Source organism: Gorilla gorilla, chromosome 22 (genome assembly GCF_029281585.2).
Source record: "Gorilla gorilla gorilla isolate KB3781 chromosome 22, NHGRI_mGorGor1-v2.1_pri, whole genome shotgun sequence".
Lineage (NCBI taxonomy): Eukaryota > Metazoa > Chordata > Mammalia > Primates > Hominidae > Gorilla > Gorilla gorilla.
In genome coordinates, this window is record NC_073246.2 from 36,582,563 (window position 1) to 36,606,591 (window position 24,029).

At 44.3% G+C, this 24,029-nt stretch overlaps 1 protein-coding gene across 2 annotated transcripts in view; it reads left to right on the top strand.

Moving 5' to 3' along the window:
* CLIC6 (chloride intracellular channel 6) overlaps positions 1 to 24,029 on the top strand; it is a 49,203-nt gene that overhangs the window by 8,921 nt on the left and 16,253 nt on the right. Inside the window, exon 1 of one of the 2 annotated variants that reach the window (XM_055373834.1) lies at positions 10,140 to 10,311. The exons of the other annotated variant lie outside the window; for it this stretch is intronic. The gene's annotated coding sequence lies outside the window, so the exon portion shown is untranslated. Of the gene's footprint in view, positions 1 to 10,139; positions 10,312 to 24,029 lie in introns of those variants that run through there. 2 annotated transcript variants of the gene reach the window in all.

The window sequence follows — 24,029 nt, forward strand, 5'->3', positions numbered from 1 at the left end:
AAGAATAATTCATGACTCATGAAAAATATATGAAATTCAAATTTCAGGGCCCATAAACAAACTTTTTTTGGAACCCAGCCATGCTTGTTCTTTGATGTATCCTGTATGATTCCTTTCACTTTCAACAGCAGAGTTGAGTAGTTGCAACAGAGACTCTGTGGACCACAAAGCCCACAATATTTATTACTGGGCCCTTTAAGAAAAAGTTTACTGGTTGGGTGCGGTGGCTCACGCCTGTAATCCCAGCACTTTGGGAGGCTAAGGCGGGCAGATCACGAGGTCAGGAGATTGAGACCATTCTGGCCAACACGGTACAACCCCATCTCTACTAAAAATACAAAAAAAAAAAAAAAAAAAAAAGTCAGCCGGGCATGGTGGCGTGTGCCTGTAGTCCCAGCTACTCAGGAGGCTGAGGCAGGAGAATGGCGTGAACCCAGGAGGTGGAGCTTGCAGTGAGCCGAGATTGCACTCCAGCCTGGGCAAGAGAGAGACTCCATCTAAAAAAAAAAAAGAAAAAGTTTACTGATTCCTAGCTTATACCTACTTTTATTCATCATCTGGGGCTAGATACAATGCCATTCATACAAAATTGGAGTTCGATTTAGAAGGAAAAAGGATAACTCTTGTAGAAGAAAGAACTGGCAGGTTCTTTCACAGTGAATAAGAAATATTTAAGACACTAAACATCTATATATTGTTAGAAATGGTTGGCTTTTGCCTACAAAAACCATAAAAATTTTGATTTATATAAAGTCAACATAAAATGTAGGTTAAATGTATTTATACAAATTTTAGTATAACATATTTATGTAGTCCATGGGATTATTTTGTAAAATTTACTCACCATTTTTTTGGAAAAGATAATACATTGGAATAGTAAAATTTAGAAACGTAAAAAGATATAATATAATGAGAACTAAGTCTTCTTTCGCCCATGAAGCCCAACCTCCCAATTTTTCTCCCTAGAGATAACCACCAAATATTTTTCCAGAGATATTCTATGCAAATTCAAACATATCCTCACTGTATTATCTATTTCTGTGTAACAAATTGTCCCAAGACCTAGAATCTTAAAGCAACAAACATTTTATATTATTCATAGTTTTCCAGGGTCAGGAATCTGTGAGTTGCTTAGATGGGATTTTTGAGTTGCTTAATCTGTTCTCACGCTGTTGTGAAGAACTGCCCAAGACTGGATAATTTATAAAGGAAAGAGGTTTAATTGACTCACAGTTCTGCATGGCCTGGGAGGCCTCAGGAAACTCACAATCACAGCAGAAGGGGAAGCAAACACATCCTTCTTCGCTTGGCGACAGGAAGGAAAAGTGCCAAGTGAAAGGGGAAGCTCCTTATAAGCCATCAGATCTGGTGAGAACTCACTCACTATCACGAGAACAGCATGGGGGAAACTTCTCTCATGGTTCAATTATCTCTACCTGGTCTCACACTTGACACATGGGGATTATTACAATTCGAGGTGAGATTTGGGTGGAGACATAGCCAAACCGTATCATTCCACCCAGGCCCCTCCCAAATCTCATGTCCCCACATTTTAAAACACAATCATGCCCCTCCAACAGTCTCCCCAAAGTCTTAACTCATTCCGGCATTAACCTAAAAGTCCAAGTCCAAAGTCTCATTTGAGATAAGGCAAGTCTCCCCCACCTATGAGCCTGTAAAGTCAAAAGCAAGTTAGTTACTTCCCAGATACAATGGGGGTACAGGCATTGGGTAAATACACCCACTCCAAGTGGGAGAAGTTGGCCAAAACAGAGGGGCTACAGGTCCCATGTAAGTCTGAAATTCCACAGGGCAGTCATTAAACCTTCAAGTTCCAAAATGATCTCCTTTGATCCCATGTCTCAATCCAAGTCACACTGATGCACGAGGTGGGCCCCCATGGCCTTGGACAGCTCCACCCCTGTGGCTTTGCAGGGTACAGCATCCCTCTTGGCTGTTTTCACGGACTGGTGTTGAGTGTCTGTGGCTTTTCCACGTGCACAGTGCAAGCTATTGGTGGATCCACCATTCTGGGGGCTGGAGGATGGTTGACCTATTCTCACAGCCCTACTAGGCAGTGCCCCAGTGGGGACTCTGTGTGGGGGCTCTGACCCTACATTTCCCTTCTGTACTGCCCTAGCAGAGGTTCTCCATGAGGGCTCTGCCCCTGCAGCAAACTTCTTCCTGGACATCTTGGCATTTCCATATATCCTCTGAAATCTAGGCAGAAGTTCCTAAACCTCAATTATTGACTTCTGTGCACCAGCAGGCCCAACACCACTTGGAAGCTACCAAGGCTTGGGGCTTGCACCCTCTGAAGCAATGGCCTGAGTTGTACCTTGGCCCCTTTTAGCCATGGCTGGAGCAGCTGGGATGCAGGGCACTAAGTCCCTAGGCTGCACACAGCCCGGGGGGCCTGTGGCCCATGAAACCATTTTTCCCTAGAAGACTTCCAGGCCTGTGATGGGAGGGGTTGCCACAAAGGTCACTGACATGCCCTGGAGATATTTTCCCCATTGTCTTGGTCATTAACATTCAGCTCCTTGTTACTTATGCAAATCTCTGCAGCAGGCTTGAATTTTTCCTCAGAAAATTGGTTTTTCTTTTTCTATCACATCATCAGGCTGCAAATTTTCCTAACTTTTATGCTCTGTTTCCTCTTGAATGCTTTGCCACTTAGAAATTTCTTCCACCAGATACCCTAAATTATCTCTCTCACATTCAAAGTTCCACAGATCTCTAGGACAGGGGCAAAATGCTGCCAGTCTCTTTGCTAAAGCAAAACAAGAGTCACCTTTATTTCAACTCCCAATAAGTTCCCCATCCCCATTTGAGACCAACTCAGTCTGGACTTCATTGTCCATATCACTACCAGCATTTTGGTCAAATCCATTCAACATGTCTGTAGGAAGTTCTGAACTTTCCCACAGCTTCCTGCCTTCTGAACCCTCCAAATCTCTAGGAAGTTCCAAACTTTCCCACATTTTCCTGTCTCCTTCTGAGCCCTCCAAACTGTTCCAACCTCTGTCTGTTTTCCAGTTCCAAAGTAGCTTTCACATTTTCAGGTATCCTTATAGCAGCATCCCACTCTCTTCAGTACCAATTTACTGTGTTAGTCCATTCTCATACACAATAAAGAACTGCCTGAGACTGGGTTATTTATAAAGGAAAGAAGTTTAATTGACTGACAGTTCCGCATGGCTGGGGAGGCCTCAGGAAACTTGCAATCATGGCAGAAGGGGAAGAAATCATGCCCTTTTTCACACGGTGGCGGGAAGGAGAAGTGCTGAGTGAAGGTGGAAGCCATTTATAAAACCATCAGATCTCATAAGAACTCACTTACTATCACAAGAACAGCATGGGGGAAACTGCCTCCATGAATCAATTATCTCTATTTGATCCTGCCCTTGACACATGGTGATTATTATAATTCAAGGTGAGATTTAGGTGGGAACACAGAGCCAAACCTTATCAGTTGGGTAGTTCTGACTCATGTGGTTGCAGTGAGGATGTCAGTCAGAGCTGTGATCTCATCTGAAGGATTAATTGGGGCTAGGGCTGTGGTTTCATCAGAAGGATTGATTGGGGCTAGGGCCATGGTCTCATCTGAAGGACTTATTAGGGCTGGATAATCCACTTCCAAGATGGCTGGCTCACATGTCGTTTGGCAGGAGGTGCAGTTAGTTTTTTTTACCACTTGGGCCTCTTCATAGGACTTCTTTAGTGTCCCCACAACATGGCATCTGGCTTTTTCCAGAGCAATGATCTAAGAGAGACCAAGGAAGAAGCCATAATGCCTTTTATGACTTTGTCTCAGAAGTCACATGCTGTAACTTCTGCCTTATTTTATTCATTAGAAATATGATCACTAAGTCCAGTCCTCAAGGAAAGTGGAATTAGGCTCCACCAATTAAAAGAAAAGGCAAACAATTTGTGGACAAATCTTTAAAACACCACATCTACTTTTTTTTCCACAAAAAATAGTACACTGGGAATACATTGGTTTACATCTTGCTTTCTTCCCTTAACAATATGTCTTGGAAATCACTCCTTATCAGTGCCTCTAGCTCTGTCACATTCTTGTGAAAAATGTCATAGTATTCTGGTGATGTGTATACTCTATAATCATTTTCTTGTAGGTAGTTGTTTAGGTAGCTTCCTCTTTTTGATATGTTAAATAATGGTGTAGTGAATATCCCTCCACAGATGTATAATAATATATGGGAGCTAAATTCTTAGAAATGGCATTGCTAGGGGAAAGGGTGTGCATATTTAAGATTTTGATAACCATTACCAAATTTCCTCTTCAAAGAGGTGATACCATGTAATGCTCCTCTGACACTATATCAGTGCCATGCTTATTTCCACAGACTTCTCTGCTGAGGTATTATCAAATATTTTGAATCTGAGAGGTGAAAATAATGTCCATTGTCATGTAATTTGCATTTCTTTTATTATGTGTGAGGTCGAGTATACTTTTATATATTTAAAAAGTATATAAGTATTCTTTTATATATTGATATTTGTTTTTCTGTGAGATGGCTGCTTATGTTCTCTGCATTTTTCTTACGGGCTTTTGACCTATTCTTTCTGATTTTGATGTTAAAGAAGTTAGACTTTTGTCTGTCACATGTGTTCCATATATTTTTATAAGAGTGTGCTGACTGTTTGCACTTGAAAATTTATCCTTTTAGTCTTAGTAATTTCTTGTAATTGATGCATGGGAAAGCAAAGTGTGGATGATGATGGCACTCTTAGAATCTCCAACTTCATTCATTGACATCTTTAAAGGTTGCTTTACTTTATACTCTATAACCTCTTAAATCCTGAAGAATCAGGTATTTCCAGTCCTACCCCTTTCCCTCTATTTTTAATTAACAGGTACATTTTATCAAGCATATGCCCTTTTAGAATGAAACTCCATGTGACATGGTAAGAATCCCTTTTCAAAACAAAGTTTAAACTGTACAGACAGCAGGATCACTTCATGCCTATATCGCCCCATCTTCAGATGTAAGATATATCACTTTGATCTTTGTATAATATCTACTGAAATTTATTTGATTCCCATAAATCAAAACCATTGTGAAAATATCACCTGTGATGCAGTGATATAAAAATATTGCCTCTAAGGTTGTGTCTCTTGGCCAGATATTCTATTTGTGCTCCAGTCTGTTGAAAGAATTGACCAAAATTTATAGAGAATGAGGAGATCCAGAGAATTGTGGAGGACAATAAAGCCTACCTATAGCTTATGTTTACGGAGTGGGAGGGTGATATGGTTTGGCTCTTTGTCCCCACCCAAATCTCATCTCGAATTGTAATCTCCACATGTTGAGGGAGGGATGTGGTGGGAAGTGATTGGATGATGGAAGCAGTTTCCTCCATGTTGTTCTCATGATAGTGAGTGAGTTCTTATGAGATCTGATGATTTAAAAGTGTGGCACTCTCCCCTATCCCCACCCTGCTGCCATGTAAGATGTGCCTTGCTTCCTCTTCACCTTCCACCATGATTGTAAGTTTCCTGAGGCCTCCCCAGCCATGTGGAACTGTGAGTCAATTAAACCTCTTTTCTTTATAAATTACCCAGTCTCTGGTAGTTTTTATAGTAGTGTGAAAATGGACTAATACAGAGGGAGAACTGAAATGCTCAAATATCAAAGGTTGTTTGAAAAAATAATTTTGAAGCTTTTGTGGAAAACACAGACTCTGTTGACATATTCCAGATTTTTACTAGGTTTGTGGATTTTATCCCTCAACTCACTGTTTCTCTTCTTTTAATAGTATATGGCTGTTCACATAAAAATAAGTAGGGAGAAGTAAACGCTGCTTTTTTTTTTTTTTTTTTTTGTCCTTCACACTACCAAGTGCTGTTTTGCACCCAAATGTATATTTAAAACAAATATTTATTGATTACCTGCCAAGTAGCAGACATTGTGCTTGGGGCTGGGGGTGTAACAGTGATTAGAACAAACACAGCCCCTGCTTTTCTGGAGAACTTCAGCCTAGACAGTGATCCAGAAAGAAACAACTACTATGCAACATGAGGAAGAGGACCGCAGGAGATTGCTGGGCTGGGTGGGAAGAGCAGGCTGGCAGGCTGGGCAGTAACAACAGTCTAGGGGAAAGTTAGATTCTAGATCTCTGACATGAGGCCTGGCCCCCTGCCATGTGCCCGTCTATTTGGAAGATGAATCAATTTATCCAACTATCTGCACAACAGATGGATGTATGAATGACAGCCATGTAGTAATAGCTACTCTGTCAGGTGGTCCATTTTTAATTACACATTTTGAAGAATGTAATTTTATATTACTATCCATAACTTCTTTTCACCTAAGCCAGTGATGTCTCAGCAGCCAGACTGTGTTTACAGACCTTGACTTTGTGCACAGTAACTTTACAACTATTAAAGCTCTATGGCACATGAAAGATTATTTCCTTCCTTCTCTTTCTACGGTAGGAGAATACAGTGAGGCGTGTAAGTGAAGGCCAAAATGAGGGAGAGGAAAATAAATCACTGTAATTATAGTACACAAGCAAGGAGGACCTGGAAATGTGACCTAGGTCATTCCATGTCCCCTTTCTGCAGTTATTTCTTTAAGGAGCAGCACTTATTTTTACAAAGGAGAGGCAACACAGTGCTGATGAAGTAGCTGTCAGTTTCAGGGCACCCTTTTGGTTTCCAGGTGTGAGAGTTCAAAACTGTCCTGGAGAAGCCAGGCAGTTGGGTCCTTTTCCATAAACCTAGATTTTGCCTTCCAGCTAGGGAGACTCTCCACTGGAGAGGGTAGCTGGCTACTGAGAGAGAAGAAAGCCTGGACCCATTGTTCTCAAGGCTTTATGCTTTTATTTTCCTAGCTTTGGTGGGGTGGCAGGGTGGGGGGCGGTGTGTAGGATGCTGCAGTCCAGTAGGAAGAAGCTGATATGCACTCCAGCAATCCCCCAAGCGGTGACCCTGGTCCTCCTCTAGCCACCTGGGGACATGGGGATGATGAATCAGAGCAGAGATGAACAGAGGACACTGTTTTATTCCCTGGCTGGAACACACAGTGATATTCTGATGGGGTCCTTAGGGTGAAGGCCATATGGCCTGTCCAAGACGTCGGCACATCACAGCCATCATCTGCTTTGAAGGCTGCACAAACTAAAGGTGTTATTGGTCTGGAGGTCCAGTGATACTCTTTCTCCCTAAATAAGAAAAATCAACACTTTTTTGGTGCCTTTGGTGTGAGAGCCTTGGAGGTGAGTTCAAAGAACCTTGGAAAGACTTAACTCTCTCCCCCAGCTTTGTTCTCTTTGTTTTAACTCCGGGTTGGATGTCTTCAACTCTCTTCCCATAAATGATCAAACTGGATGAAGTTTTAGGTTGCACTCGGCGGCTTCTCTGTGTCATGTAACTCTCCAAACAGAGAATCCAGTGCTTAAAGAAACACAGAGCTATTAACACATCAGACATGGAGGGGGACATTTTTTTGTTAGCTGCCCTTTTTACTAATATATTATGATGCTTTGAATCATAAATAACAGCAATAAAGCAAGAATGTTCTGTCACTCTCCAGGTATTGAGGCTCTGGCTAAGGGAAGTCCTGCACATATGTAGCTCCACCCATGGCTGAGTACAAAACAACAACTCCATTGCTTTTAGACACTACTAAGGTTTTCTTAACCATTTATGCCTAGTATTCCATTATTGGACCGCTAAGCTTGTGGAAGTTATTTATATCCTACTGCTCAATGTCATCGCCAAGGTCTGCTTTTTCACACAAAAAATTTGCAACCTTAGGCATAAATGGGTTAAGCCAGTTCAAGTTAGTAAATAACTAAAATGCTCAAAGCATTTATTAATATGATTAAGAACATATGCTTTGGCCGGGTGCGGTGGCTCACGCCTGTAATCCCAGCACTTTGGGAGGCTGAGGTGGGCAGATCACGAGGTCAGGAGTTCAAGACCAGCCTGGCTAACATGGTGAAACCCTGTCTCTACTAAAAATACAAAGTTAGCAGGGCATGGTGGCACTCGCCTGTAGTCTCAGCTACTTGGGAGGCTGAGGCAGGAGAATCACTTGAACTCAAGAGGCAGAGGTTGCCGTGAGCTGAGATTATGCCACTGCGCTCCAGCCTGTGTGACAGAGTGAGACTCCGTGTCAAACAAAACAAAACAAAAACCCCAAACCAAAAACATATGCTTTGAGCATTTTGGCACAGCCTGGAATCATATAGTGTGGTGGATTAAAGATGGCTGCCATTTCTTTAATATTCCTATTAAGAAGTGAGGTTTGATTCTCCTCCCTCTGAATCTGGCCTGACCTTAGTGACTACTTGGTAACCAGCAGAATATAGTGGACGTGATGCTGGGTGATATTTGTCCTGCAAGACTGTGTGGCTTCTGCCTTATTCACTGACCATCCTGAGGTCACCATGCTGGAGGGGCTACCTGTGGGTGCTCCGTTTGACAATCCTAGCTGAGCCCAGCCTTCCAGCCATCTATGCAAGATGATGGGCATGTGTGTGAAGCTGTCTTGGCCCCCTCAGACCAGCCCATCCGCAAGACACTGGGCACATGTGTGAAGCTGTCTTGGCCCCCTCAGACCAGACCATCCACAAGACACTGGACATGTGTATGAAACTGTCTTGGCCCCTCAGAGCAGCTCATCTGCCAGCTGAACACTGCTGAGTAACCTTCGTCAGTGCCACACGGAACAGAAGGATCGCCCAGGCAAACCTCCCTCAAATCCTTCACTCACAAAATCATGAGATACTATAAACCAGGTACTCTAGGCTGATAAATTGTGGGTAATTTGTTACGTGGCAATTGGTGACTGGGATATGCCATGACTGATGTCTCCTCTAAGCTACTGAAATCTGAGTGGGTGAAAAGACAGGGCCAGATGGGAGGTGTGGAGTAACAGTTGAAAGCAATTCTAAGGGGGAGGGGGCAATCAGATGAAAGGAAGGAGGCTCCATGCAGCCAGTTCTTCCATTTGGTGCCTGCATTTTTTCCCTTTTGAGTCACTGTAGGGATTGGACTACTCTGTCATTCAAGAACCTAAACCGCCGGGGTATATAAAAACAGGCTGCATCATTAAGCAGGCTTTCTAGAACAAGATGTTCCTTTGTTGCAATAATTCCTTGTGAGAATTTCACAAGGAAATAAGCTTTTCATCTCCATGTAAAAGCTTCAGTTGGTATCAGGCCATATTATTAAATATGGATTAAAAATAGCCCTGGAGTTTTTAAAGCATAATTCATATATAAGAATAGATGGCAAATACCAGTTTGTTTGCTCAAGGACTTCTTATGCCTTGATTCCACCTGCTGTTACAATGAACACTAACATAATTAAGCCTTTTGCTAGAACTGAAAGCTAGGAGCAATGTGGTTCAGTAATTAATCAATGTGAGTCAAGGGTAGTCACCCACTTAATCCATTGAATAATAAATTGTTACAACAGCTGAAAAGAAAAAATACTATACATACTTAGGAATATGTTTAGGATTAGTAGTTTTTTTGAAATGTTTAGACCTATGTTTGAAAGTGTTAAGATCTAAAATATATTTCTTAGCATCTAAATGTAGGAGTGAATAAAGTTAATTTCTAAGTTTTAATGAAGAGTGAGAAGTCTGTTTTAAGGGAAAGCCTAGCTCCTTTTATGGCCTGGAATGAGGTATCTGGCAATAAATTTTACTGATAATTGCAGACAACGAGCATTGGGATGGAGCTGTCCGCTCCACTGGGGGTATGCAGTGTAAAGTATTGGTTGAGCATGCAAACAAAGTCAGTCTAGAAAGTGTGGACTTTTATTTATTTACGAAAAAAATTTCTTTTCTAAAATAGGCCTTGCTGCAATGATGATACATGTTTCCTTTATAGACTTACAAGAAGTGTGATGCCCACTATTTGTGTCATAGTTTGAGCTGGTATAATAACAATGGACAATACTAGCAAAGATGTGAAAACGAGGGGACACAATAGTCTTTCCCCTCAATTCTCATCAGTGTGGCCGCCCCCCACCATTGGTTTGACTCTTATTCGGCTCGGAGCCTTATTTCTGCTGCTGGGTTTTGCGGCTGTTGCTGTCCTCGCTGTCTATTTTTTCTCCCCACTAGAGGGCAGGCGAGGGAAGACAAAAGACGGAGAACGACGGTTCACCCGGGCGGTCTCCTCTGCGGCTGGCGTTCCCCTGGCCTTACAGAGAGGCTAAGAAGCAGAGACGCCTTACAGATAGTCTGCATAGACGCCCTGTATGGCCCATCTGCTCTGCCCTTGTCCGTTTCATTGTACGATGGCCTGACGCCTGCTCCACCTCAGGTAGCTCCATCTTGCGCCTAACCAAGAGGTGGGGGATAAGACCAGCGAGGGTCTCTAGTTTGCTAATATAGACTGTAGAGGAAGAAGGGAGAAGAAGGTGACTGAGCTGAGAAAGGCTTGGGCAGAGGGTGCGGGGAGACAGCTGAGCGGACCTCAGTGGTGGGTCTCATGACTGGGATGCAATGAGACTGATTTTCCTCCTTCTCTAAGGGAGACTTGACTTGTTTCTAAGGGGAAACAGAAATTCCAGAATTTGAGCTGAAGTAGCAAATTCTGATGGCCGCAATGTCAGAATTTCCCCCAAAGAAGCCTGCTTGTATTCTATGACTCCTTCGAAGGTGTCCAAGTCCCTTCTAGAAATTGTGAAATAGGTTTGGCGTGGTAGTGTGAGCCACTTGTCCAGCCAGGATCTTCCTTTCTAATCTCTCAGGGCACTTTTATGAAGCTGCTCTCAGTGTGGGGTGAGGGAATGAGGTGAGCCAGCTCTCTCGCAGTTCAAGGAGAGAGCAAAGGGCTCCTTCTTTATTCTTCCCTTGCCTGAGGAGGACGCTGCCCACACCTGCATCTCTGAAGCCAACAGCCCTCTTGTTTCTTCCTCATGAACTGCAGTTCCAGATGCAGGGAGAGGGTGGAGCAGAGAAGGAGATGCATTTCTGGGCACTGCACCTCCCCTTTGGTTTTCCACACCTCCAGCAGTCGTGGTGAGACCCACTCTTAGGAAGACGTTGTCAGTGCTCAGCACAACCCCACAAGTGCGTGTTGACACCGGAGAAGCCCAGGTGAACTGGTGTTCGAAGGTACTTGGATGAAGAATGATGTTTTTCCTTTGGGGATTGGGAGGTGCGTGCAGAACAACACCAGAGATGGCTTCCACGGTCTGTGTTTCAAACCACGTGCCTTGTATCTCACTACCATTCGGAGTATTATTGTTTATTATTATGTCTTGCTCATTCTCATTGCAAGTCCACTTTCTTATATAGAAGGTGCTCTAACAAGTGTCTCATTTGTTGAGTTAAGGGATCGGAAGCTTTTTTTTTTTTTTTTTCCTGAGAATCTTCTGGGTCTGGATGGACTTGGTGTCCGTTGATACTGCTTGACACAGCTCCAGAGGCACTAAACTCCCCAGTGCAGACTGGAATACAAATGCGCCCTGAGATGCTGTGCAATGTCAGGCTGGGGCCTTCTCTGGGGACTGCAGCTGCTGAAGATTTTTCTTTTCAATCCACTTTCTTAGGTTTGGCAGAAGCTTTCGGACAACTCCATGTCTTTGTTGGCTCTCTGATATGTCCTTGAACGCTTTATCATTTTTGATTCACCCCAACACAGCGTGAAATTATGCTTCTTGCTCCACACTGTCTTATCCAAACAGATTCTTCTCTTTCCTTTTAGGAGCCATTCTGACTCTAGCTCTCTAGTCTTGAGGCTAGACAAGTTTCTTCTCCTTTATTCTTGGAAAAGACTTTCATTATTTTCTGAGTCTGTTTCCCATAGCTGGATCACAGGAACTTGTTTGGAGCTTCCGGCAGGAATGTCCAGACCCTTGTATATTCCCTGACAAAGGACAGACCTCTTGATGGGTGAGGGTGGGGTGAGTGGGGATCTTTCTCTGGTCCAGCTCACAGCTCAAAGGGGGTGAGGGCACAGTGCTGCCTGGATATCCAGCTGTGCAGGATCAGCCTCGAGGCCAGTGCTGTCACCCCACAGCACGGCCAAGTTATCATCACATGACATTTTCTTCTCGAAATAGACAGCACATATCTTTCACTATTTAATTGCCTGCTGGCACCTTATTGTAAAATATTTGCAAGTTATTCTCTGTAGAGAATATATTTTATTGCCTCCTTTTCGAATTCCAGTTTTCTAAAGCCTTACTTTCCTTTACCCCTTAACACAGGACTGAAATATGGCAGTTTCTTAAGTCACTGGACTTGCCTAGATTGGATTTAGGGTAACACATGAGCTTATTTGGAAAATCCCAGCCTCCCCTTTGTGTGGTGTCGGTGTGTTTGTTCATCTGCATGTGGCAGATGAAGTGACTCATTACCCTGACACTGGGTTGCTGTGTTCACCATATGATTCGCAGCCAGTTAGGGACATTGGTTTCCTGGTCACTGAGCACAATTGCCCCCTTTGAAAACAGGAGCCTTTGAATATCTGCTCCTCAACTGCTTTGTGGACAATTACACGAAGCTGATTTCAGCCTGGGTCAGGGTTAGTGAATCCTGAAATAGTGTGGGTGCCCCCTCCTTTTCTTTTCCCCAGGGTGAGGGTGGGAAGGGAGTTATAATATATGTCAAAAAAAAAAAAAGCATGTGGCACAGAAAAGAATTCCTTATAATAAAGCCCAGACTTGGCCAGTCAGGCTGGTGTTTCTTCTTGTTTGGAGAGCAGCTGATCCCCTTTAGTCTTGGGCCACGGCCTTCCTCTCGTGTGGGTCAAACCAGGCCATATAGTTGTAGTCACTCACAGTGGAAAATGGGGGAAGGTAAAGTTTCCAGATAATTCCATAATGTCTGAGGTATCCTAAAGCTCTCTCTCTAAATTGCTAACTTCTACAGGGAGGTATTGTATGTCTTTGCTCACTGACAAAGAACTTTCAAGTTTAGCAAATAAATTTTCCATGAAGTAGGAACCCTTTAACTTGTAAAGATTCAGAGACTACAAGGAAATGCAAAACCGAAATCTAACAGTTAAAACTGGAGAAGTCACTCCTCTGAACATATTAATAGTTCTAATAAAATTTTGTTATTTCCCTAAATGCCACACTTTTTTTTTGATTCTGACCCTGATTTTCCTTCTCTTGAAGCTTAAAGCCAAGTTTTCTTATTTAATACATAATATGATTTTTATGCACTCCTGGTTGATTCTTTTGTCTGCTTTCACCAATGCAAAATGTCAGGGTGGCTTAAGTGTAAAGCTTGTGAAACCCGAAGTTTTGGTTTAGTAATACAGGCTTTCCTTTCAATCTCTGTGGCCAGGAAAAAAAAAAAGGGGAGTGTCGGGGAAAACTAGCAGGTTGATACAGATTAGGTTTCTTAAACATGAGGATATAGGGCAAGGTTTACCAAATTTGCATTTAAATAAAAAATACCATCCCACTCTACCATTGATCTGGCATTTGGTCCTACAGCACATTGTGCAATTGCCTCGCTCCTTTACAAGCAATTTTGTTTGTGCTGAGAGCCGTTCATTTGCTTGCTTTTTTTGTTGAAATTGTTCCATTAAGGAAGGCAACTGCAGGAGAAACTGATGATGTAATTGACTACAGGTGGCTCTTGTTCTGTTTGCCCTTTAAAATGAAGCAAAACTTTTCAATGAACATGTCATCCACGAGATCTATTGAGAACTTTAATTTAGCAATCCAAATCTTCTTAGTATTTTAGGTTGCTATTTTTTTCAGTATTCCAGGTGACTTAATTTTAACATTTGAATACTAGGATACTTTATGGCAACAATGACCAGCTGTAGTCACTAAGACAGTTTCTCAAAACTGCCTCAAACTTTTTAGAAAGAGATCTGACAAGCATGTCTTTACAAAATGTAATTTATTAAGACAAGAGTGCTCATTTAGCTTTGCCACTTCTTCAGCCACCTCTGAGAAGGTGTCACCGTTGAGAAGGTATAGAAAAGTTATGAAAACGAACACCTTCACTTTGTGTATAAGGAAATGGACAGATAGTGTCAACTCATGGGGAGGTTAGAGGTCACTGGAGCTGGTGCCCCCTTTTAGTTTGGCCTGACGGAAGATGACCACATATGTACCTTGACGGACTGTGGCTTTTTTCTAGACAATCCTCTGTGATTCAGGCTTTCATGAAAGGCTGGTGGGGGCATTTGTAGATAGGTGGATTCTCCCAGATCTCGCAAATCATACCACATAGATGATCACCTGCTTTCTACCTGACTGCAAAGCCTCTGATTTCTGGCGTCTTTTAAAAAGAAGTGTTCTAAAATCTATATTGGCTCTAAACCTGATCTCATAATAATTCCCTTAAGAACCCTTAAGATATTTCTGTTTACTCACTAGTTTCAGTGTAAACAAAAAGTACTATACAATTCCCAGCTCCCAACTGCAGAGAAGTTTCATATATTGGTCATTGAAACTGACCTGAGTATGTTTGAAGGACTGGACTTTTTTCTTTGTTAATAGATTGCTCTAGGCCTTTGGCCTCTTTAAAACTTAAAAACATTATAAGGAAAGAGGAAGAGAAGGCAGGTGCCTCCCCGGATCCCCACCTCCAGGGAGCTATGCATTTCTAAAGAACTTTGCAGAAGAGCTGGGGAATTCTGAACCAATTGAGAAAGCTGAGTCTGAACACTTTTAGAGATAATTAGAATTTCTTTTTCTTGGTCTGCTCTGCCATCATATGGGGTGACCCTACTCTCCCACCACTGGACTTCCTCCCCAGCCCCACCCCCTTGTTCTTTAATGAGAGTCGAGAAATAATTTACCAATCGTAAATTGCTGTTTTCCTAACATAAGGCAAAGTATGCACCATCTAGCTGCTGACCTCAAATCAAGATGCATTTTTAAAAGCACACTGTTCAGGTCCTAATTCTGTTTGAGGTGCCTAGACAAAAAGACATTGCCTTCTTCCGGTGATTCTTTTGTGAAGTCTAGGAGGTCTGTCAGGGGTTAGAAAGACCAGCTTGTCCTAGTTTTTCCAGGACTTTCCTGGTTTTAAAACTGAAAATCCTGTGTAGCAGGGAATCACTGAGTCCCAGGGAAATCTAGATGGTTTAGTCCCCCCTAGGGGCTAAAAACTAACTTGTAGCATTTTCCCACAAAACCTAATCAGGAATGGAGACCGTAAAAGGGAAAGTGATAAATGAGTGCATCTCTTGACCACTAGGGGGCACCAATGGCCTCCAGAAGTTGTTTCCCTACCTTGACGTTTGAGGGTACGTTCTAAAAACCATAGTAAGGAACCAAGATTTAAAAAGGCAAAATGTCATGGGTAGTCCCTTCATCCTCTTGTGGTGATGATCCAGGTCTGTGCCCTGTTAGATTTTTGGCTAGAGGGACCTCAAATCACTCTTGACAAGTTGAAAAATTGGCGAAAAATAACCATGTGAATCCAAATAGAAAGTTCCATTTGGAGCTTGTCCATTAGAAGCTGCGGCCCCAAAGGTGATGTGAAGGAACAAGCAGGCCTCCCCACAGTTCAGGTCGAAACAGTTACTATAGTTCAGAAGTCGACGCAGAGGAGTTGTGGTCTTGCCTTGTGACAGGGTTTGGATCTGTGTCCCTGCCCAAATCTGACAGCGAATTGTGATCCCCAGTACTGGAGGAGGGGCCTGATGGCAGGTGATTGGATCATGGAGAGAACTTCCCCCTTGCTGTTCTCTTCATAATGAGTTCTTATGAGATCTGTTTTTTGTTGTTGTTGTTGTTTTGTTTTGTTTTGTTTTTTTGACGGAGTCTTGCTCTGTCGCCTGGGCTGGAGTGCAGTGGCACGATCTCGGCTCACTGCAAGCTCCGCCTCCTGGGTTCGCGTCATTCTCCTGCCTCAGCCTCCCAAGTAGCTGGGGACTACAGGCACCACCACACCTGGCTAATTTTTTTTTATTTTTATTTTTTTTGTATTTTTAGTAGAGGCGGGGTTTCACTGTGTTAGCCAGGATGGTCTTGATCTCATTACCTCGTGATCCTCCTGCCTCAGCCTCCCAAGTAGCTGGGGACTACAGGCACCACCACGCCTGGCTAATTTTTTTTTTTTTTTTTTTGTATTTTTAGTAGAGGTGGGGTTTCACTGTGTTAACCAGGATGGTCTTGATCTCATTACCTCGTGATCCTCCAGCCTCAGCCTCCCAAAGTGTTGGGATTATAGGTGTGAGCCACCGCACCCAGCCGAGATCTGTTTTTTTTGTTTGTTTGTTTCTCTTTTTTATTTTTGAGACAGGGTCTCGCTCTGTTGCCCAGGCTGAAGTGTGGTAGTGGAGCAGTGTGATCTCAGCTCACTGCCGCCTTGACCTCCTGGGCTCAAGCAATCCTCCAGTCTCAGCTTCCCAAGTAGCTGAGACCACAAATGCATGCCACCATGCCCAGCTATTTTTTGTTTGTATTTTTTTGTAGTGACAAGTTTTCACCATGTTGCCCAGGCTGAAATCTGGTTGTTTAAAACTGTGTGGCACCTCCTCCTTTGCTCTCTTCCTCCTTCTCCAGCCATGTAGGATGTGCCTGCTTCCCCTTCACCTTCTGCCATGATTGTAAGTTTCCTGAGGCCTCCCCAGCCATGCTTCCTGTACAGCCTGCAGAGCCATGAGCCAATTAAACATCTTTTCTTTATAAATTACCCCATCTCAGGTAGTTCTTTGTAGCAATGTGAGAATGGACTAATACACCTTGGTTGTTAGAGGTTCGGTGCAGGGATTCTCAGTTTTTCTCCATGGCATCCATGGCCATCATGCAAGTCTTTGGAAAATGAGCAGAGTGGCTCTGTGCAGGAAGTTTCTGAAATAGGCTAAGTACTACCTGCTTCAGGGTTTCCTCCCTCTGCATGTTGATGAGTAGTTGACCTGCTGAACTGTCCTGGGGAAAAGTTGAGGATTCCCATGTGGAAATTCAGCTGTATTCATTTCCTATCATTGCCATAACAAATTACACCACAAGCTTGGTGGCTTTGAATAACTCCAATTTATTAACTCAGAGTTCTGTTGATCAGAAACTTGACATGGGTCTCACTGAACTAAAATCAAGGCACTAGCAGGGCTGCATTTCTTTCTGGAGGCTCTAGGAGATAATCCAGGTCCTCACCTCCCCAGCTTCTAGAGGCTGCTTGCATGTCTTGGCTCATGGCCCCATCCTCCGTCTTTACTCCAGCCATATTTCATTTCTCCGACCCTTCTTCCCTAATCAAACCTGTCCTGACCACAGCTGGGAAAGGTTCTCATTTTCAAGCACTCATGTGATGAGATTGGGTTTGCCTAATAATCCAGGATAATCCCCCATGTCAAAATCCATAACCTTGATATCATTTGCAAAGTCATTTTTGCCATGCAAGGTAATGCATTCACAGATGCTGTGAACTAGGACATGGACATCTTTGAGAGGCCATTATTCTTCCTACTGCACGAGTAAATGCCCCAGAGCTTGTTCTCTCACATTCTGCCATGGTCATTCCAGGCCATGGCCAGAGAGAGTGTGGTCAAGGGTTGACCTATTTGGAAAGTCAGTTTGTGGTTATTTGCTTGGCTGTGTTGGGGATTGCCCTATTGACCCTAACCAGTGTCTTCTCAGACTCTGAAATGAGAAAAGCAAGTCTGAAAAGTCCCTTTCCTACATGAGGAAGTGGCCTTACTTGGTGTGCTATGCTCTCTGGGTGCTTTTATTGAAAGCTATTCATAGCCAAGGCAGACATTGGTTTTACCTGCCTTAAAAAATTCCAGACCCAAATTCTTTTGGCTAAACGACATGAAATGTGCTACCTGGGGCCATGATGGCCTGGATTAAAGCAGATTTGATGAGATTTTCCAAGGAGATCCATGGCCCTGCCTGCCTTGTTGGAAGAAAGGGTGGAATTGTTTGCCCAGGTGCAGGCTTTGCAGGACTTCCTGGTTTCTGCAGGTGGATGTCTGCCCCACTAAGTTGGCCAAGGGCATGGGAATGGAGGATGAGGCCTGTTGTTAATAAGGCAGAAGGACATTTTGCACTCTAGGTGTTGGTGTGGGGGAATGCAACATCAAACCCATTGTCATCTGGAGTTGTAGCAAGGGTTTCCTACAGAGGGGACAGAATATGCACACATGACTAGAGACCCCCCCATCCCTGGCCTACCTGGCCACCAAAGTTGTCCACCAGGGCTGCCGAATGTTTTCTCTCCAATGCCCCAAGCACACAGGGCATGCATGTTTTACAGCCTCAACCCAGCTCCATTTTCTGTCCTAACCACTGTTTGTACTTTGCACTTTCCACCTGCTTCTGATATGTGTTCTCTTATCACCATGGATTCCAAACCTTACAGAGCAGAGCTGGGTAAAACAAACAAACAAACAAACAAGCCAACTGCCATCACTCTGAGGAAGGACCCTGCTGGCCCTGGGGTCCCCTCCATTTGTCCAGGGTGGGAATGAGAGAATGGATCCTAGCTGACTGCCTGGGTTCAAATCCTGCTTTGTGACCTTGGACAAGTTTCTCTACCTCTCTGTGTCTTGGTTTTCTTAAATGGAGATAGTAGTAGTACCTACACCTGATAGGGTTGTTGCTAGGATTAAATCTGAGTTGACACAAGTGCTCAGAACCATGAGTAGTACAGAGCACATGCTCCATATGTGTTAGTTGCTATCATTATCACTTTCATCATTACCATTATTATTTTGCAACATAGCCATTTTGCTCATAATCACATTTGTAAAAGACAGAACTGGAATCTGTGATCTTCTTAAGGCCTCAGGTGTATTATTTTGAGAAATGCATGTAATTATGTATCTCCTTTTTAGAATGAGAATTGGGGGCATGTTCCAAGGTGGCATGTATGAATCGATACTGATCTTTTGATCTCTAAATTCCTGGGACACGGCACCCGTTCAGGTGCACAGGGCACTCTTTTCTCACCAGCTGCTGATGGGTTGGGGATGCCTGCAGGGTCTCCTGATTGGACTTGGACAGAGATTCTTGCTTTTCTCTTTAATCCAGGGACAGTATAGAGGATCAAAGAGAAATTGCAGCCTTTGTTGAGAGTGATTTAGAGATTCAGAAATGAGGAAGGCCTGGTGTCTGGCCCATTTGGGTGGTGCCCTTTGGTCTGGAGTGTCTGTCACAATTCTGGGGTAGGTTTGCCACCTGTGCTACACCAGTGATTTTAACTGCATCTCTAGTTGAGCTGAGCAGCAGACTTTTCCAAAGGTGGCCAAAGCCAGGAGGGGAAAGGCCGTCCCTGTATTAGCTGGTTCTCCACAGACTTGGGGAGTTTGTTAGGCTTGTCTTAAATTCTCATCTCTTCCCTGAACGCTGACAGACCTCAGCCCTGTTTATCTGGTTCCTTCCCCTCCCCTCCCCTTTCCTTCTCTTCTCAGTAGCTGTTATTTCCCTATCTTTGGTCCCACCTCCTCAGCATTCAGAGTGTTAACCATCAAGTCTGATGGATGCATCTATGCTGATGTTTTCATTAGCGAGGAGCAAAGGCCTGCTTCTTGGTGAAGAAAACATCAACAATGGCATTTCCCCATCTAAAAATAAGGCTTTTATCTGGGCAGACAATAGGGTGACCAATAATCCGAGCTTGCCCAGGACTTAGGGGGAGATGGTGGGATTTTCAGTTTTAAAATCAGGACAGTCCTGGGCAAACCAGGGTGAGTTGGTCACACAGTGATTGTCATTTTGGGTGGGTGGAGAAAGGAGCCCCTGACAGGCAAGCTGGGGAGACATTTGGGGATAGTTGAGGCCAGGAGAACTGCGGGGCCTGCCAAGGCTCTGCTTCAGGAGGAGTGGTTTTGCTGTCTCTGGCTGCCTGTGATGAGGAATCTCATAGGCCTGTGAGGACAGGGTTTCGATGTCTCTGTAGGAGCTCACTGTGATGAGGAATCTCATAGGCCTGTGAGGACAGGGTTTCGATGTCTCTGTAGGAGCTCACTGTGATGAGGAATCTCATAGGCCTGTGAGGACAGGGTTTCGCTGTCTCTGTAGGAGCTCACTGTGATGAGGAATCTCATAGGCCTGTGAGGACAGGGTTTCGCTGTCTCTGTAGGAGCTCACTGTGATGAGGAATCTCATAGGCCTGTGAGGACAGGGTTTCGCTGTATCTGTAGGAGCTCACTGTGATGAGGAATCTCATAGGCCTGTGAGGACAGGGTTTCGATGTCTCTGTAGGAGCTCACTGTGATGAGGAATCTCATAGGCCTGTGAGGACAGGGTTTCGCTGTCTCTGTAGGAGCTCACTGTGATGAGGAATCTCATAGGCCTGTGAGGACAGGGTTTCATTGTCTCTGTAGGAGCTGCCTGTAATGAGGAGTCTCATAGACCTGTGAGGACAGTGGTCATTTGCTCCATGATGTGAGTTTTCATGGGGTACCTTCCGTGGTCCTGGCCCTGTGCTTCCATGGGGAGTGGGAAGAAAATTCACATGGGCCATGCCACAAGGAGGCATTAGCACTTGTTCTGTAGGGAGGCTGACACTGTCCTGCTCTGAAAGAATGTCACCTACAGGAAACAATTAGTAACCAATTGGGTGCTAAAGGAAGGAAGGAAGGACAGAAGGAAGGAAGGAAAGAGACAAAAGGAATGAAGGAGGAAGGAAGGAAGGGAGGGAGGGAGAGAGGGAAGGGAAGGAAAGGGATGGAAGGAAGAAAGGAAAGAGAAAGACAGAAGGGAGGAAGGAAGGAAAGAGGAAGGAAGGAAGGAAGCAAGGAATGAAAGAGAAAGACAGACGGAAGGGAGGATGGAAGGAAGGACAGCAGATTATCCAAGGTCCTAAGTGTTGTGTCAGGCATTGTTCTAGGCGTTGTATGTGTACCATCTCATTTAATTCTTATCCAGCACTAAGAGGTAGGTACTATTATGCTTTCATTGTACATGAAGAAAGACAGACACTAGAAGGTCAGGTGACTTGCCAGTGGTCACACTGCCTGGGAGCACTGTGATTCCAATTTACATTTTAATAACATTCCAGCAAAATGACCTAAGGAAAATGGCATCTTATCAGGGTTAACCTTGTCCAGGATATGGGTTAGAAATTCCAGCCAGAGAGACCCCCCAGGCCCGAGGCTCTGAGACCCGGCAAGAGCGGCTTCAAAAGCAGAAATGCTGTGCTGGGCAAGAGACTGATGATCAGGTAAAGGGTAGGGAAGAGTCCAGTTTCCATCTTGAGCACCAGGAAAGACAGTGAGGCCACTGAGTGGAGAGAGGAGAGCGAGAGAGAGAGCGCGCACTTTATTCTTTGAAGTCTATTTGCATCTTTGGCCAGGTTATTTAGCATCTCTGAAGTTCAGTTTCCTTGTTTATAAAATGGGACGAATAATAGGACATGTCTTACACGATTTTAAGAGGATTAAATTCAACAACATCCACAAATGAATTGGAACCTTACCTGAAGTCAGAGTAGGTAGTCAGTGAATGGTAGCTGTGATGTTTTGTTTTGTTTTGTTTTTGAGACAGGATCTCCCTCTGACACCCAGGCTGGAGTGCAGTGGGGAAATCTCAGCTCACTGTAGCTTCGACCTCCTGGGCTCAAGCAATTCTCCCACCTCAGCCTCACAAGGATCTGGGACTACAGGCGCATGTCACCATACCTGGCTTTTTTTTTTTTTTTTTAATTTTGGTAGAGACAGGCTTTCACCATGTTGCCCAGGGTGGTCTTGAACTCTTGAGCTCAAGCAATCTGCCCACCTCGGCCTTCCCAAAGTGCTGAGATTACAGGTGTGAGCCACCACACCTGACCTATTATCTGTTTTTAAAGTCACCTTAGAAATTGTTGCTTTTTGAAGGATATTCTCCTTAATTCCTGTTCTGCAAAGGAATGGGCTAGTTTGTTCCTCCTGCATCTTGTTATTGAAGCAGCATCGTTTGTAATACTAGAGGTTCGTTGCCTCATGCCAAGGAAATCAAGGACACAGATACACGTGAAGTGAGGTTAAGAACGGAGGTTTAATAGGCAAAAGAAGGAGAAAAAAGAATAGCTCTCCTTCCTGCAGAGAGACAGGGGCGTCCCAGTGGGTCTTCTGTTCCTGTGGTGAAGTGCATGGGGTTTTATAGACTGGCTTGAGGAGGTGGTGTTTGATTTAAATAGAGCCCAAAGATTGGTAGGACCGGGCATGATGTTTACATAGGGCAGGAAGAAGCTGGTTACCACCCTACCCTAATCTTTTTTTAAGGCGGCTGGAGCCACGTTGCCTGTTCCTTTACTGTACACGTGGTTGATAAAGCAAAGGGAAGATGGAGCCGCCATGTTGAACATACCTGGCCCCCAGGTGGCCTTTTCCTATTGTCACAGCTGCCGGCATTCACCGGTGTAAGCTTCCAGCTTGCTTATCCATGTTTGCAGCTTGATTTTATAGGCTGCTTTTTGTTAGAAAAGAAATGATTTGGCCGAGGAGGGCGGATCACGAGGTCAGGAGATTGAGACCATCCTGGCTAACACGGTGAAACCCCGTCTCTACTAAAAATCCAAAAAATTAGCCGTGCGTGGTGCCGGGCTCCTGTGGTCCCAGCTACTCCGGAGGCTGAGGTAGGAAAATGGGGTGAACCCGGGAGGCAGAGCTTGCAGTGAGCCGAAATCGCGCCACTGCACTCCAGCCTGGGCGACAGAGCGAGACTCCGTCTCAAAAAAAAGAAAAGAAAAGAAAAGAATAAAAGAAATGATTTGGAGGCTGCTTTTTATTAAAAGGGAAACCTTAGTGAGGACTTCCTTACCTCACTACCTGCCTAAATAATTTCTTTTTAACTCCTGTATCATTATAATCCTTCTTCACGTGCTTCTGAATTCCCATGGTGTTGAACTTCAAGCTGTCATGGGGAGTGGCTGTGTTCTCCTCCCATTCCTTGGAATTCCCTCTCTTCGAGGGGGTGGTAGAAAAAAGTCAGCCGCCCACTGCTCAGGCTTTCTTAGCACCAACCCCAAAAGTCAGAAAGGACCTTAGCCTTTTCACCGCTGCAGAGGACTGTGGTGTCATTTCTGGAAAAGGAAGCAGTTCTCTGGACGCTTGCCACCTCCGCCACGGGTCAAGGTGTGCTCAGCCGTCCAGGTGAGCCCTTCTCTGGACCTTTTACAAGAGGTTTGTCTGGCTCCTAGACACGAATGCCTGGCCGGGGATTTTTGCCTTTTTGTCTCCTGGCTGAAGATCTGTTTGCTTTGCAATTTAGAAAGGGACTTAAGTTTTTAATTTTCACTTGGAGTAGGTATAGGATGTGTTACTTTTTAGGAGAAAAAAAAAATCAGTGGTTCTTTAAGGACTGCACAATTTGGCATAAAAATCTCACTAATTGAGGCTTGTTAAAAGGCAGCCTGCACTCCGTAATTGTCTGCTCTGGTGTGTTCAGGTTTGGAAGAGTAATGATGATGATGTTGATGATGATAATGACAATAATAGCTACCTTTATTGGGTGCCCAGGGATTCCAGTGTATCGCACACAGATCTTGCATGATGTAGGTGCATGTATCCCTATTTTTTAAAAAAAGGGAGAAACTGAGGCTCAGAGAGAACAACTGAATCTCCCGAGGCCACACAATTAGTAAGTAGGGGGCCAAGGTTCCAACAGCTCTCCCTGGCTCCAACGCCAGCACCCATTCCCGTCCACCATGTTGCCTTGGAGAAACCTGATGTTGCCTGAAAAGGGAAATTTCAACTCATCAGGCAAATGGATAGACTCATAATTTTTTTTTAATTTACAGAACTATTCAAAATCAAGAAGTCTCATCAATTTAAATATTGCATTTTAAGTTATAACCATCAGACTGGGGGCTGGGCACAGAAGGCAGCCTGGCGGACTTGCTGCGGGTGCCTCAGGCCCTCTCACTTTCTCTCCCACCTCCTCTTCTCCTCCTCCCGTAGATGTGACTCTCAGTGGGTGATCTCTTAGTAGTGAGAATTTGTGAACTTCTGGAAGGGAAAAAGTTCATGGACTTTGGCCCAGGAAAGAATGAGCAGGGAGGAGCTGTGAGGCACTTTCTACCAGGTACCCGGCCCCAGGCGCATGGCAGCCACTGGATTCAGGCCCCCGTCATTTTGTGAGCGTTTCCTGTGCACTAGGAACACCCTGATGACCGAAGATGGGGGGCTGTTGA